Source organism: Ambystoma mexicanum, chromosome 2p, assembly GCF_040938575.1.
Source record: "Ambystoma mexicanum isolate Mex_15411 chromosome 2p, UKY_AmexF1_1, whole genome shotgun sequence".
NCBI lineage: Eukaryota > Metazoa > Chordata > Amphibia > Caudata > Ambystomatidae > Ambystoma > Ambystoma mexicanum.
The window spans coordinates 1182697909-1182712857 of NC_090923.1; positions in this window are offsets into that span (position 1 = coordinate 1182697909).

The window sequence follows — 14949 nt, forward strand, 5'->3', positions numbered from 1 at the left end:
GTCTGCCTCCGGAGCTCCGAAAGGACGGCCGTCGTTGTTGGAGCACTCCCGGTGCCCGGGCAGTCTGTCTGCCTTGATGGCCTGAAGGGACTCATCAACCGCCTTCACAAACAGGTTGTTCCCGTCGAAGGGCATGTCCAAAACCTTGGTTTGTACGTCCTGGCGGAAATCCGTGGCCTTGAGCCACCCTCGTCGTCTCAAGCAAACGCCGTTGCCCAAATGACGGAAACCGGTGTCGGCGATGTCCGTTGCCACCGTGATGGTATGGTCCGAAGCAATCTCACCCTCCTGTAGGATTTCAAGGGCCTCAGCCCTTTTGGCGTCCGGAAGGAAGTCCAACAGAGGGGCGATTTTGAACCACAATCCCTGCCGTAGTGGGCTACGATAGCCAGAGCGTTGGCCGCCTTGATAGTTGTCGTTGCGGATGAGATCATCCGCCGTCCCATCGTGTCCAACTTCCTGCCCTCGCCGTCCGGCGGGGAAGTTGATGTCGAGGCCGATGCCCCCCCAGCTTTCTTCTTTGCCGCCGCCGAGATGACCGAATCCAGGGTAGGTTGCGCCCGAAGACACAAGGGGGCAGCGTCGGGGACCCGGTACTTCTTCTCGTACCGGTCCCTCTTTGCCGGCGCCGTGGCAGGGTTCTTGAGGAGGGCGAGCCCCTCATCCCAGATGTCATCAAGAAGCGGTACGGCGAGGACCGTCTTCCTTTTAGCCTCGCGCTGTTGGTAAAGGAACCCTTCCTTTTTCTCTTCTGGGCAGAGCTGGAAGAGCTCGGATGCCCTGGAAATCATGGCATGAAAGGATCCAATTTTGTCAGGCGGGGACGCCCGAGCAGGGGGGCGATGAGGGACACGTTCCGTCGCCGCCTCCGTCATCATCTGTACCTGTCGTAGCCGTGTCCGTGCCTGTATCATCCCCGTGGGTAGTAGACCGGGGGGGAGGCAGAGCAGGCCGCAGAGGTGGGAGAGGTGGAGTAGGATGCGTCGTCCTCCTCTTATGCAGTGGACTTTCTGAAGGTCCTGGCTCCGGTTCCCCCGTCGGGTCAGGCTCAGGTACCTCTGTCGGGGGGAGGGGCAACCTTGTCCTTATCTCCGAACATAAGGACTGAATCGCTGACAAAATGGCCGCCGAAGTGTCCTGCGGCGCCGGAAACGACGGGCGCGTGGGCTCTTGAGGAGCCTTGTCGGCGAGCCTTGGCGGCGACCCCGTCGCTCTCGTCGTCACCCTCGTCGGGATCCCTCCCGATGGGCTGGGCCTCATCCACGACTTCGATGAGCTCTTCTTCAGAGGTCGTGTCCGTATCCACGATGGCCACCAGCCACTCCCTCACGAGGACTTCGTGGGGGTCTTCTCAATGGGCCTGAAAGATGACTCCCTCCGCGGTGGCAGGGAGACTCTGGGTCCTGAGGGCGCCTCCACAGGCTGAGCCAGGGCCGCAGGGACATCCTCAATCGAGGTCTTAGCAGGGTGAATTAAGGCCATCGTCACCTTCTGGACGCCTGGGGCCTTCACCTTGGGGGGAGGGTCCGAGCCTCGCTCCCCCTCTGCTGGAATCTTCGAGATCAACCAGGGCCTCTCCAGAAGCTTCGCCGGGTTCTCGGACTTCCTCATACCCGAGCCAGAGAGTTGGCTCGTGGTTGATGGCACCGGGGAGGATGCCCGACCGTTCGGTGCTCCCGGTGCCTGCGGACTCGCAGTGCTTAGCCTTTTGTTGGGCCCCCGTCGCCACTCAGACTTCTTTTTCTTCTTCTCGCCTGATGGGCTCTTCCCTTCCAGCCAGTTGGCGAGACGGAGGTGGCGATCCTTCATGGTCCGCTCCGACATGTTCCCACAAAACGCGCAGTCCTTCTCCGTGTGTGTCTTGTCCTCATGGAGACAGTCGAGGCATAACAAATGCTCGTCCTCCTTGAAAACATTCTGAAGCTGGCATCCAGGGCCTCCCCCACAGGTCCTGAACAGCTTCCCAGGCGTCGAGCTTCCTTTCTCCTGCTCCTGGGCCATGTCCGGGGTAGGCCTCAGAACTTCTGGAATCCTCCAAAAGCGTAACTCGACGAAATCTTCACCCTTGAGGGGCGTAGAAAACTCTGAAACGGATCCCCGTTGATCGGATGTAGAAACGGTGGAGCTTGAGGCTCTATTTAACCAAAAAATGAGAAAAATCTCCTGAAAAAAGCACGAAAACGCAGCAAAAGCTCGAGAGCTACAGCACGAGGACTCCCAACACTTGAACGTGCGGTAAAAATCTGAGGATGGCTGCCAGAGGCGGGGCTTAGGGAGAGGGCAGTCATTGGCTGGGGGCAGTATGACCCAGAGACCAGGGATCGGTTACTACTAAGAAACACAGATCAGAAACGAAACTGATACCGATTTTTTTCTATACCAAGGATTCCCGGCCTGACTGGGAATATTCATGAGCATGTGAATCCATGCCAGACCCCATGCTGGAGAATTTGTTCAATTCTCGCAAGTCCAAGATGGGTCTCAATCCTCCGTCCTCCTTCCGTATTAGAAAATGGGGGGGAATACCAACCCTTGTTCGTCGCTGCTACAGGTACCGGTTCTAATGGCACCTTTCTCTAGCAGGTCTGAAATCTCCTGCATAAGGAGCAGGTCTGGAAACTTCAAACAGTTGTTCCCTGGTGGACGTGACTCTGAAGAGTTTGTAGGAAAGGCAGGTAGTAACCTTGGGCAACTGTCTCCAATGCCCAAGCATCCAACGTAATAGCCTGCCATTCTGTCAGATGTTGAGTTAACCTGCTTCCTACTGGTGTCTTGTGAGGGGAGACCTCAGAGTGGTTTAGAAGCGGCTGACGCAGATGCTGAGTGCAAAGTAGCACCTGCTGATGCGGGTTTGGTACCTTTGACCCGTCCACCACGGGTGAATCATCTCTGGCCCCTTTGAGCTGGCTGTCCTCTGCCTTTTTTGAATGCAGTGTAAAAACTAAAGGACTTCCCCCTCCAGGATGTACCTGTGGGGCGATTTGGAGTTTGCCATATCACAGCCCCGAGTGATTTCGCTGCTGCTTTAGATGCAATTTCTCCAGGCTGTTATCAGCCTTTTTGCCAAATAGAGAAGTGCCGTCAAAGGGCATATTCAGAAGTATGGCTTGCACATCTGAAGCAAAACCAGACTTCCACAACCACGCAAATCTGCGGATTGTCGTACTCACAGGTATGGCTCTGCTGATGCTGTCAGCAGAGTCGATGCCTGTTTGGAGGGACTCGCACATCGCATCCTTCGCATCCTTGATGATGTTCAAGAATGCTTCTCGTTCCTCCGCTTCCGGGAGACAGTCAGCCACTGATGAAGCACACTCCCAAAGGGTGTGGCTGAATCTCACTAGCGTGCAAGTGGCGTTGATAGGCTTAAGCGCCATACTGCATGCTGAAAATACTTTTTTTGACATTGCATCAAATCTTTTGTCATCTCTGTCTTGTGGTATAGTGGGGTATGCCAACTTACTACTTGACAACGTCACTGCCTGCACTACTAAACTCTCTGGAGTTGGGTGCTTGCTTAGATATTCAGGGTCTGAAGCGGACACTTTGTTTTTAGCCGAGTTTTTTTATTGAATGCAAGCATAACTTCAGGTGTCTCCCAACTCGCGGATATTTTCCTCTGCAATGCAGCATGAAAAAGGGACGATAGGGTCCTCTTGGGGCCCTTTATCCAAGATATCAGTAAGCTCATCTTGCTGGAAAGAGGGTGCAGGTGTAGTCCACTCCGTAAATTGCATAATCCTAGCCATAAGGGCTCTGTAAGGTATTTCTGCATATTCTCCAGGTTCTGGTCTAGCATGTTCGGCCTCTGGAGAGGTATCTATGCCACTGGCATCTTGTAAAGACTCTTGTAGATCTTTCAATCTATTTTCTTCCGAAATTAGTTCCTCTGGAATGGGTACTGTTCTTTGTAACCCAAAAGGTCTCTCATTGTCAGAGTCCTCCCCTTCCTCATATATAGAGGATAAAGATCTGAAATAAGCAGATCTTGGATAAGGGGTTATACCCATTTCCAGAGAAGGAGCCAAATTGGTGGTTACTGCTTGTGAAAACGTGGTTGTAGACATAGGTCTCGACAAACCTGTAAAAGGCGTTGAAAACGTCAAAAAGGGCCTTGGTGTACTCGAGAGGACCGGAATCCTACTCGGTGTCGAAGTTGTCGACACCACTCTCGACACCTTGGTCGGAACCTTCAACACCTCTGGTGCCCGTGGCGTAGTTGAGGTTTGACGCCTCGAGGACGTATCCTTCATCTGGGTCGAAGACGGCGTCAATGACACAGATTTGTGCGTTGAAGGTACCTTCGACGATGGCGCAGCCGTATCAGATTATGTTTTACCTTTACTCGAGGGTTCATGACGCTCGAGGATTTTTGGTCGCCGGGTTCAATGACTCGCAGCGTTTTTGTATTTCGCGTCTTTCAACTAGGGGATCACCTCTAGGCATCTCCGAGGGGGTCAAGGCCGCTTTCTCGAAGACCCTAAGCATCTTTTTGCGAAATTCTTCCCACTTAGTCAGAGAGCTGTGCTTAGTGGGGCAGGTGACCCTTTCCGGGGAATTTGAGGAAGTGGAAGAGGGAGATCTATGACGCCTCTTTTTAGAGTGTCTCGATCTCGAAGCGTGATGGGAACCGCTTCGAGATCTCAATCGGGAATGTTTCTTTTGACGGTGAGGAGACGAATGTCTCGATTCAGTCGAGGACAATTTTGAAGGGGTAGAAGATTTAACAGCCTTGCCCCTTTCTAACTTACCCATACGCTCCTTCAAGGCTTTCAACGTCATAGACATACATTCCAAACACTGGTGCTCTGATCCCAGGCACCACAAACAGATCCTGTGAGGATCCGTTAGTGACATCTTCTTTCCACAATCGCAAAATTTTTTGAAGCCGTTTCGTGGCGTCGATGGTTTGGATGAAGATGCCATTGTAGATATTTTAGATTTGAGTAATTTCAAAGAATAGTGTAGCACCGAGCGTTGCGTCTCCGAGGCTCACGAAGCGCGGAAAAACGGAACTGAGCAACGGATGCTGCGCAAGACTATTTATATCTATGGTGAGGTCGGCGCTGATACGGAGGCCTTCGAGGCAAGTCGACGCGCAGCACCCTCTACTGTGAATTTTTTTTGCGAGGCAAGCAAGCTGAAGTGGATTTATCAAAGATAAGGAATACGCGGGAGGACACAATCCATTCGAATGGTAATATTTAAATGGATATCAGACCATCTTACGTAGAAGGGAAGGATGTTTATGAAGGACTACCTTTCCAGGATTTCAATCACCTGTCTGGCTGAAGCTATGGTGACCAAAAAAAGGTTACTTAAAAAAATGATGTTTCAGATGTAATCCGTGTAATAGCTTGAAAGGTGAACCCACATGTGTAGACAGGACTACACTATGCTTTCAGGAAAGGTGGGTGGGGTCTTCAAACTAGTGAAAAAATATTTTTAGTGAGTGACAAATGATCAACCCTTATGGAATAGTACGGCAAACTACACCTTGCCAATTAAATATGTTAATACCATATCTTCTTGACACTGCCATGTGTCTGCTTTGGTCTTTATGTACCAAATGTGCAATCATTTCCATGTAAAACCCCCAAAATGTTCCAGTTGAAAGTCTCTTTGCATCTAAATATACATGTACAGTCTTGTGGTAGGTCCAAAAATATATACTGCAAGATCTTAAAAGCCAGGCTGCTATTTTCAGCAAGGGAAGGTTTTGGTAGAAAAGACTCTCTCGCTTGTTCATCACGAGTTCATGACTGCACAGCAGCTTCTTGAGTGGTAATAGTCATCTTCATCAGTCTGTGTACCACTTTATTCTTGGCAGTTCTGGTCCTTTTAAATCATTGTAGATCGGAACCAGCTCACCATCACAATAGTCAAATCAGAAAACAACACGAATAGGACATCGAAAGGCAATACCCCATTAAAATCAGGAATCTGGATGTGAAGTACACCCCCTTGTGTTTCTTGCTTTGGCTAAAAATACTTGGGTGCCCTCATTTTTAAACAATATTCTGTGAAACCATGCTGCTGAGCACACATGTTTTTTAAGTTAACTGTAAAGCATTGGTCCTTATGTGTTCTATTTCTGGTAGATGTACAACTGAGATTGGTGCCTGATACTGGTGGGAGGATTGGCTGAGCTTTTTTAGAGTGGGTTCTCTACCTCACTTCATCACTGGGCATATTATTTTAATACATCATTGTAAGTTTGTATTAGTACGGTTAGGGAGGTTTACACAAGTTGCGGTCTGTGACAGAACTTGGAAAAGCCCACCTTAGGTGACAGGGTTGCACCCCCTAAGCGACAGGGCTGTACCCCTTAAGTTTAGTCTTTAACTACCCAAAGGTTTGGTACAATGGCTGTGCATCCAGGCTTAGTCTAGGAGGGAGACGGGTTGTAGTGAGGCACACAGTACTTGGAGCATACAATTGGTTTAAGAAAACACTTACACACTAGCAGTTATATAAAGAATAGTCATTCCTTTTATATACACTAAGGCTTTAGAAGAAGGTAATGAAGGTACTATTCACACATTAATATCATAGGAGATTAAATCAATCAAATTTAAAGCAACACAAAAAGGGTGAAAAAAAGGTTATATGGAATCTTACTGATCACAATTACAAAGTGGTAAATTTAATCGCGGACAAATTATCAGGTTACTCACTATAGTGACCACCTTACTCCTAGTTCATAGTCCCCTTTCCTCCATACTTATGGACATCTCTCCGTCCTGTGGGACGGGACCGAAGCACTTTGTAAAAAGCATCCAAAATGTTTCCAAAAATGTGTCCTTCCTCTTATTCCTGCGCGGGGCCCGGCGCGCTGCCATAACCCCACTCACCTTGGCTCCACCCCGCGCATCACCCATCAGTCTTTTTCTATCGCCAGGTCAGAGACCTATTAGCAATAACAGAGGAACCTTATTAGAGGGGACGGAGGGCGGGAGTATGGAGGAAAGAGGACTTTGGACTAGGAGTAAGGTTGTCACTACGGTGAGTAACCTGGTAATACTCCTACATCCCGTCCTCTTTCCTCCATACTTATGGGAGATTCCCAGGCACTTCTTACAGGAACTACGCGTGGATGGAAATACTCCTTACTGAAAAAGGTTCTTCAGCACAGCCTGACCAAACTGAGCATCAGCTCTTGAGCTTGTGTAAAGACAATAATGCTTACAAAAAGCAGACGGGGTAGGCCCAAGTAGCTGCCCTAGTGATGGACTCCCAGGGGACATATTTCTGAAAAGCAACCGCGGCTGCCTTGCCCCGCACCAGGTGTGCATGAATATCCTTAGGAGGTTTCAGCCCTCGGACGGTGAAAGACTCCATAATGCAGGCGGCGATCTGCCGAGAAATAGTCGCCTTAGACACCTGCTTACCCTGAGGGTTACCAAAAGTCACAAACAGTTGAGAGCAACTCTTAAGCTCGGAAGTTCTGTCCAGATAGCACTTAAGAGCCCTTCTGACATCGAGACAATGCAGACCCCTTTCTGCCTCTGAGGTAGGGTTCGGAAAAAAGACGGGCAGGGAGATCTACTGATTCAAATGGAATTCAGTTACCACCTTCGGCAGGAAAGCAGAATTCGTCCGTAGGACTACCTTATCCTTGTGTAAGACCAAAAAGGGATGCTCCATCGACAAAGCCTGGAGCTCACTCACCCGCCTCGCTGATGTAACAGCGACCAAAAAGGACACTTTCCATGATAGGTACTTGAGGTCCACCATGGCCATTGGTTCAAAAGGCTTATGGCACAACGCCGTCAGGACTACATTTAGATCCCACAGCGGGTGCGGACTACGAATTGGAGGGTAAAGGCATGTCAAGCCTGCAAAATGCCTCTTAGCCACTGGATTACACAGCAAGTAAGAACATTGGTCCATAGAAAGATAAGCAGAGACCACTGAAATGTAAGGTCTGCATGACAGAACGTGAACAACCAACTCTGCTAGGAAGGATACGAAGGACAGCACTGTATCAATCGTAGCCCCCCCCCCCTCTTGGGTCCAACTGTTTTTCCAAACACCAATGACAGAACCTGAGCCATTTACTTCTGTATTGGGATCTAGTCGAGGGTTTCCTGGCTGCCTGGATAATACACATGTTATCCACAGACAAGTTAAGATGCTCTAAAGACTTGAACTCGGGCACCATGCCGCCAAGCTGAGCAATTGTGGGGAGGGGTGCCACATCCGCTGTTCCCCGTGGTGAAGAAGATCGGGAGTCACTGGTAACCTGATCGGCGGATACACAGACAGGTGTTGAAGTTCTGAGAACCAAAACCTGGCCGGCCACCACGGGGCTATGAGTAGAAGGGAACAGTTCACCGAGTTTATCAAATTGCTCGATGGACCAGAGGCAGAGGCGATAAGGCGTAAGCTCTCATGTCGTGCCATGGAATCTCGAGAGCATCCTCCAGAGAGGAGGCTCCCAGCCCCCCTCTGGAGGCATACTGAGGAAGCTTCTTGGTTTCCGCCGTAGCGAAGAGGTCCACCTCCAGTGTGCCCAAACGCAAGAAAATCCATGAGAGGACCTCCGCCTTCAACTCCCACTCATAGCCGACCACTGTCCGCCGGCTGAGGGCATCCGCTGTGACATTCAGCTGGCCCGGGATGTGCACTGCAAGCAGCCAAACACCATGAAGCACGGCACACTCCCAAATCTGGATGGACAGGTCCACGAGAGGGGGAGACTTGGTTCCCCCTTGCTTGATGATGTAATACATCGACACCATATTGTCCGTGCGTATGCGGACCACCTTGTTGGCTATGATCAGTCTGAAAGCCCTGAGTGCTAGGAAGATCGCCAGAATCTCTAAATGATTTATGTGGAGGAGCTTGTCCTGAGGCGACCAGAGATCCGAGACCTGAAGAGGATCTAACGTCGCACCCCACCCCAGGAGGGAGGAGTCACTTGTGATCGTCACCGTTGGGCTGGGTCCTGAAACCATGCACCCACCGACAGGTTGCTGAGAGATGACCACCATTCCAGGTCCACTCTCATGGAAGCAGGAATCATTATCAGCTTGGAATCCGGGTCCACAGCCTGACGGCAAGAACTCTGAAGAGCCATCTGGGTCCGCCTCATCTTGAGACGAGGAAGAGCCAACACGCACAAGGCCATGAGGCCCAGAAGCCTCTCGAACCACCAGGCCTACATGCTCTCCGACTGCGCAAACATCCGACACGTGGCTAACAGATCCGCCATCCTGTCCCCGGTCAGGTACACTCTGCAGTCGATCGTGTTCCAGCGAAAACCCAGGAAATATCAAGTCCTGCGAGACCGTCATGGAAGATTTCCGCCAGTTCACCGACAGCCCAAGATGGAACAGGAGCTGAAGGAGAGACTGAGGATTGCCCGCTGCTGTCAGCAGACAAGGGCTGCATAAGAGCCAATTGTCAAATACGGAAACACATGGATACCCTGCAGACGAAGATAGGCCGCAATCACCGACATCATCGTGAAGACACACGACGCCGAGCTGAGGCCAAAAGGAAGCACCCGAAACTGGAAGTGCTCCTCTCCCAAAGAGAAACTGAGCTATCTCCTGTGTGGATTCCAAATCAGAATATGCATATACGCATCCTGAAGATCCACCACACTGAGCCAATCGCCCATCTGCAAGGAGGACCGTATCTGGCTGGGCATGATCATCTTGAATTTCTCTTGGGGTAGGAAAAGATTGAACTGGGAAAGGTCTAGGATGGTACGCAGGCCAGTCTGCTTGGGTTTGGGCACCGTAAACAGCCAGGAGTAGAAGCCGTCCCCTCGTTCCCCGAGGGGAATGGGTTCCACAGCTCTGAGGTCCAGCAGTTTCTGAACCTCGGCTTTGAGGGAGGGCGAGCCCAACAGCTGAAAGGGAGGGTTGAAGGGTGGGGTAGGGGTAAGCGGAAGCCCGCCCGAGCAAAGACCCATCTGTCTTCGGTGATGGTCTGCCATGCCTCCCAATGAGACGCAATGAGTCCTCCCACGGGGTCTCGTGCGAGCGCGGAGAACCCTCATTTTGTAGGTTTTTCGGTGGTGTTGCCACCTGAGGAGGCTGAGGAGCGGGAGAAAAACAGAGTCTGTTGTTGCCTACGGCGGTTATTCCCCAAAGGGGTATCTACTCTGCGAGATTTCCAGTCGAGGAAGCCCCTAAAGCCAGAGGAGGGTCGGCTTTGTGACAACGGTCTCTGGGTTTTGAAAGGAGTCTTAACAAGGACCGACAAGGATTTAGCTGTCTGAGTGCTATCCTTCATTTTAGTGAACTCTATATCTGTTGTAGAATGAAAGAGCTCCTTACCATCGAACGGAAGGTCCAACACCTTGTCCTGCACTTCTTCCGAGAATTTAGTGGCATGCAGCCATGCCTGCCATTAGGTATCAACCCCCAGCATAAGGCCCCGAGCCAAGGAGTCTACGTGATAAGCAGCAGCCTCCAGGAGATCCTGGGCCAAGACCCTGACGTCGGATAATCCCCCCCCCTAAAGTCTTCCAGCTTCTCGACCGGGATGAATTCCTCAAACTTCGACAAACCTTTCCACATCCGCATATTAGACCCTGCTAACACCAGTTCGGCATTGGCCTGCCTGAGCTGCAAGGCAGAGTTGGCAAAGATTTTTCTCCCAAGGGAGTCTCCTTTCCCAGAACTTGAGTAGCCGTCGTGGAAGAGGATGCTGCAGGCCTGGACTGCAAAGTGGCCGCAGCCACCACTGTGGAGGAGGGGGGCGGACAAGATGACAGGGCCACCTCTTCCAAAGAATGCAGCCTGTGTCTCGCGTCAATTTTCTTATTGATGAAAAGTCCAGAGTGTGGCTTTTCCCAGACCCTACGGACCTCGGCCAAAACGTCCTTCTGCAAGAACATGCCGGTACGCTCCAAAGGAGACAGGGTGAAAGCCCCAGAAAGCACACCCTCCTGCGGAGTGGGTGCCTCGGGCACCGGAACATCTAAGAAGCACATCATGTCCAGTACCAGGTCATGAAAAGCTCTAATAGAGCGGAGCAGGTCCTCGTTGTCCTGATCGCCTTGCGTGTCATCTGACAGGTCAGGATCCTGCTGAGCCATGTCGGGCGCTGCCTTGTCCACGGGGGATAATGGGGGCAAAGGCAGAAGAGTCGGGGAAGGCACCGTAGGCAAGGGAGGTGCCGGCGGAACCACCGGAGGAACGGGTGGAGCCGGAAGCACAGGCGGACATATCTCCCTAAAAAGCCCTTTGAAATACTCTTTCATGGGGTCGGTACCATGAGCGTTTGAAATTTACCGAAAAAGGCATCCTCCGGGAACTGCTTTGGAACATGAGGAGGACCATTCCAGGGACGTAACGGGGAAGGGTGCCACAGCGGCCCTTTCACCGACGTATCCACATAAATCAAAGGTGCCGACCCCGCAGGCAACGAAACATTGTGCAGAAGGGGCATCCGGGCATTCCAATCGTTAACTGGCTGATAAGGATGCACACGAGGAACTCTATGTTCACCCAAGGAACCAAGCCCTGCACCTGAGGCCGAAGGTGTAGTTGTAGGGGTAGCACCCAAAATGGCTGCCGTGGTCGTGGCGAGAACGGGCGCCATTTTGTCATCGCCCGAGGGGAACTGCAGCACGTGAGGAAATGAGGCAGGGGTCCACGTCGATGGATCAGGGGTCTTAACTTTAGCCTTAACATAAGGAACCTCGGCAGAGCCGGTACTATGAGGCCTGGAATGTTTCTGCGACATACCAACCGCCAAATTAGCCTTCCCAGGAAGGACCCCGGCACTGCCGGTAAAAGAAGAACTTTCCTTCTTTGCCCCCTCAACAGATCTGGTGTCGCCGCAAGAGCGGGAATGGTGAGAAACAGCCTTCACCGATAAGGCCTTGTCAGGCCTCTCAGAAATGTTGGTAAGTTTAGCCTCTGTAAGGGGGACCTCGGACCCACGTCCGGTAACAGCCTTATCCGCGCGGGCCTCCAACATCCGTTCGGTAACACCAAGGCCTCGGGACGCATCCCAGTCTTATTTTTGAGGGAAGCCGATAGAGCGGCTTCAGAGCGAGCTCCGGTATCCCACGACTCAGTAGAACTGGGTCTACAAACAGCCCCCACAAGAGGGGCCTCTGAGAGTGCTCCAGTATCTACAGGCCCCTTACGGAGACCCTCGGAGAAAACTTTGGTACAATTATTAGGCCCAATGGGCACCTCAGGGCGATCCCTGGTGATAGAGCGATCAACGCTCCTCCCGGCCCGAGAGGAACCTGGAAAGGTATCCCCCGGCCGGGGTGCTCTGAAAAGTAAAGAACTTACTGGGCGTTTTTTCTTTTCGTCGATGAATGCCTGAAAATGCGAAGGAGTCGTTCGTCGGAACACCTCCTCCCACCGCTCCAACCGACATTGAAGTGCCCGGACCGAAAGGGAGTCGCAGTAAAAACAGGAGTCCCAACGGTGATCCGGACCCAAACACTCTAAACAAAGAGGATGGGGATCCGCCCTCGCGAAGCGACGGTGACACGGTGAACAATCTGGAAAGTCTAGTTTGAGCAACAGACTAGTACACGATAGCTAGCGAGAGCCAGAGAGGAAAAAAGGGAAGAACATCTTCTGAGGATGCAAGTGCGTCCATTCCCGAAAGAGCAGAGAAAAGGACTGACGGGCGGTGCGCGGGGCAGAGCCAAGATGGGCGAGGTAACGGCCGCGTGCCGGGCCCCACGCAGGAACGAGAGGAAGGACACATTTTTGGAAAAATTTTGGATGCTTTTTACAAAGTGCTCCGGTCCCGTCCCACAGGACGGAGAGATGTCCCATAAGTATGGAGGAAAGGGGACGGGACGTAGGAGTGCACAAAAAACACAATTTTTAAAAAATTTTAATTGGGGGAGGTCCCCCCCAAACCCCCTGTTTTAAGCTTTTAACGCCACCACAACCACATCCCAACTTATTTTAACCCTTTACCCCACTACCCTTTAATTAATGTTTGCAATGTTTTTCGGTGTTATTGTCTGCTCTGAAATTTACCACTGTGTTTTGCTTGCAATAAAATGACTGGATACCGAAAAAACAACTGATGCTAATAAGAAAACTTATATCAACTCTTGCAGCTTTAGTTAACCCATGCCCAACTAATCTTCAAAAGTCCAAACCTATACCAAAGGAGTCTCACAGAGTAGTCAAGAGGGGCAGTGGGGGCTCAGTGACCAAGGGCTGAGGAGTAAAGAGGCATGTAAGCAGCAGACAGAGCAGAGTCTATGAAGGTTTCTTCAGGTTAAGGAATAGTTTGTTTGGGAAATTTAGAGTCCAGTGCGTTGTTCACGCCAACGTGACTTAGGGTGCCCTGGAGGGAGGGTGCAAGTAACAGTTTAACTGCACCCCCCCCCCCCCCAAGAACAATCTGAGCAACGAAGCAAGACCAAGTTAAGTACCTAGGCTCGAGAAAGTACCTTATCAATGAAGAACTTGGTGCAGGAGGTAGCTCCCCAAGGTGAGGCGACAGTTGTCCCCGGGTTCGGGATTCTTGGCCTGGATGTCTGAAGAAGGAACTTGCAGGGAATAGACGGATGCACTCGAGCAGTGGGACATCCAGCATTGGATCTTCACGGCACTGATGACTTGGAGCCCTTCACAGGCTTTGGGTCCAAAATGGTTGTCGTCCGCTAGACTTTACTGTACTTCTTGGTCCACGACTCAGCTGAGGGGACGACCAAGAGTGGAAAAATGTCACTGCAGGCCCAGAAGGATGCCCACGAGGTTTCAGACAGATCCTCGGTTGGCAAGACGTTGCACTGCAAAATGGCATAGGTGCCAGGCTATTGTGAGTTGGCAACACAAGCTCACAGCTCTTTGTGGGATAGCGAAAATGCAGGTGGTCTTGAGACTGGTTAGGCCCACCAGACCATGGGAGAAGTCATCTTCAATAGATCTTCTGCGTCGCTCGGAATTCGGAGTCGTGTCGTCAGCAGTCATTCAACGGCTCTGGTGGTCGCTTCAAAGTTGCTGGGACGTCCTACAAATTCCTCTTTGGATCTTTAGTCCAGTGGTTGACTGAGGTTCAGCTGCAGGACTTTGCCTTTTATGCAGGAAAACTGGCTGAGGCCACACCAATCACCATTTAAGCCTTTCATGCAAATATGGGGCAAGAGGGAGCAGCCAGCCTCCCAGCTCAAACTGGACCCAGGCAGGCACACTGTAGGAGTAAAAACATGGGAGTTTTGGTTACCTCCCCCACTTTCTGTCCTTTCAGGCACTCAGCAGGCTTTCCAAGGGAAGTCCTCCAAAGACACAAGACCTCCCCCGCCCAGGAAGGTGGAAGAAGGCTCCAGTAAGAGCAAGTCATCATGAACAAGGCTTAAAAAGTACAGCCACCATTTTAGGAAAATGGTGACCCCTGTGTCCCTACTGAAGCTGCCAAGACAGCCTGAAGTTCCTGGAACAGTGATAAAAGGGAGACAATGTTTCCCCTCAGCACTCCACATAAGGTGGGGCGTGCTGATCTCACCAAATAAAATACAGGAGGGACAAAAGGGTGTGTCCCCCTGCCCTGGTAAAAGTAGTTAACCCAGGTAAAATAAAAAGTAAAGCCTAAGGAACTTCCAGCAACACTGCACAGAAAGTGCTGTGCACTGTAATTGTAAAAGGTAGATGCCAGAAAACATGGAGGAAAGCATAATGGAATGAAAAAGTATCCAAAAGAGATACAAAGTGTTCCCAACTACAGAGTAAAAGAATCAGTGAGTGTGGAAAAAAGTTCCAACTCACTCACGAGAGTCATAAAAAAAAACAAGAGTCCAGCAAAAAGTGTTGGGGGTGCACAGGTGGAGATAAGTTCATTCAAAAAGCAAATTTTACTTTAACAAGTACTAATCCATCTAAAATGGGTACGAAAAAATGAACTGCCCAAAGCTCCCAACCACATTCCTTGGGTGGCTAGAGTACTCAATCCCCACCCTGTTTAAGTGATGCAACCATCAATCGTTTTTCCTACCAGATGTTG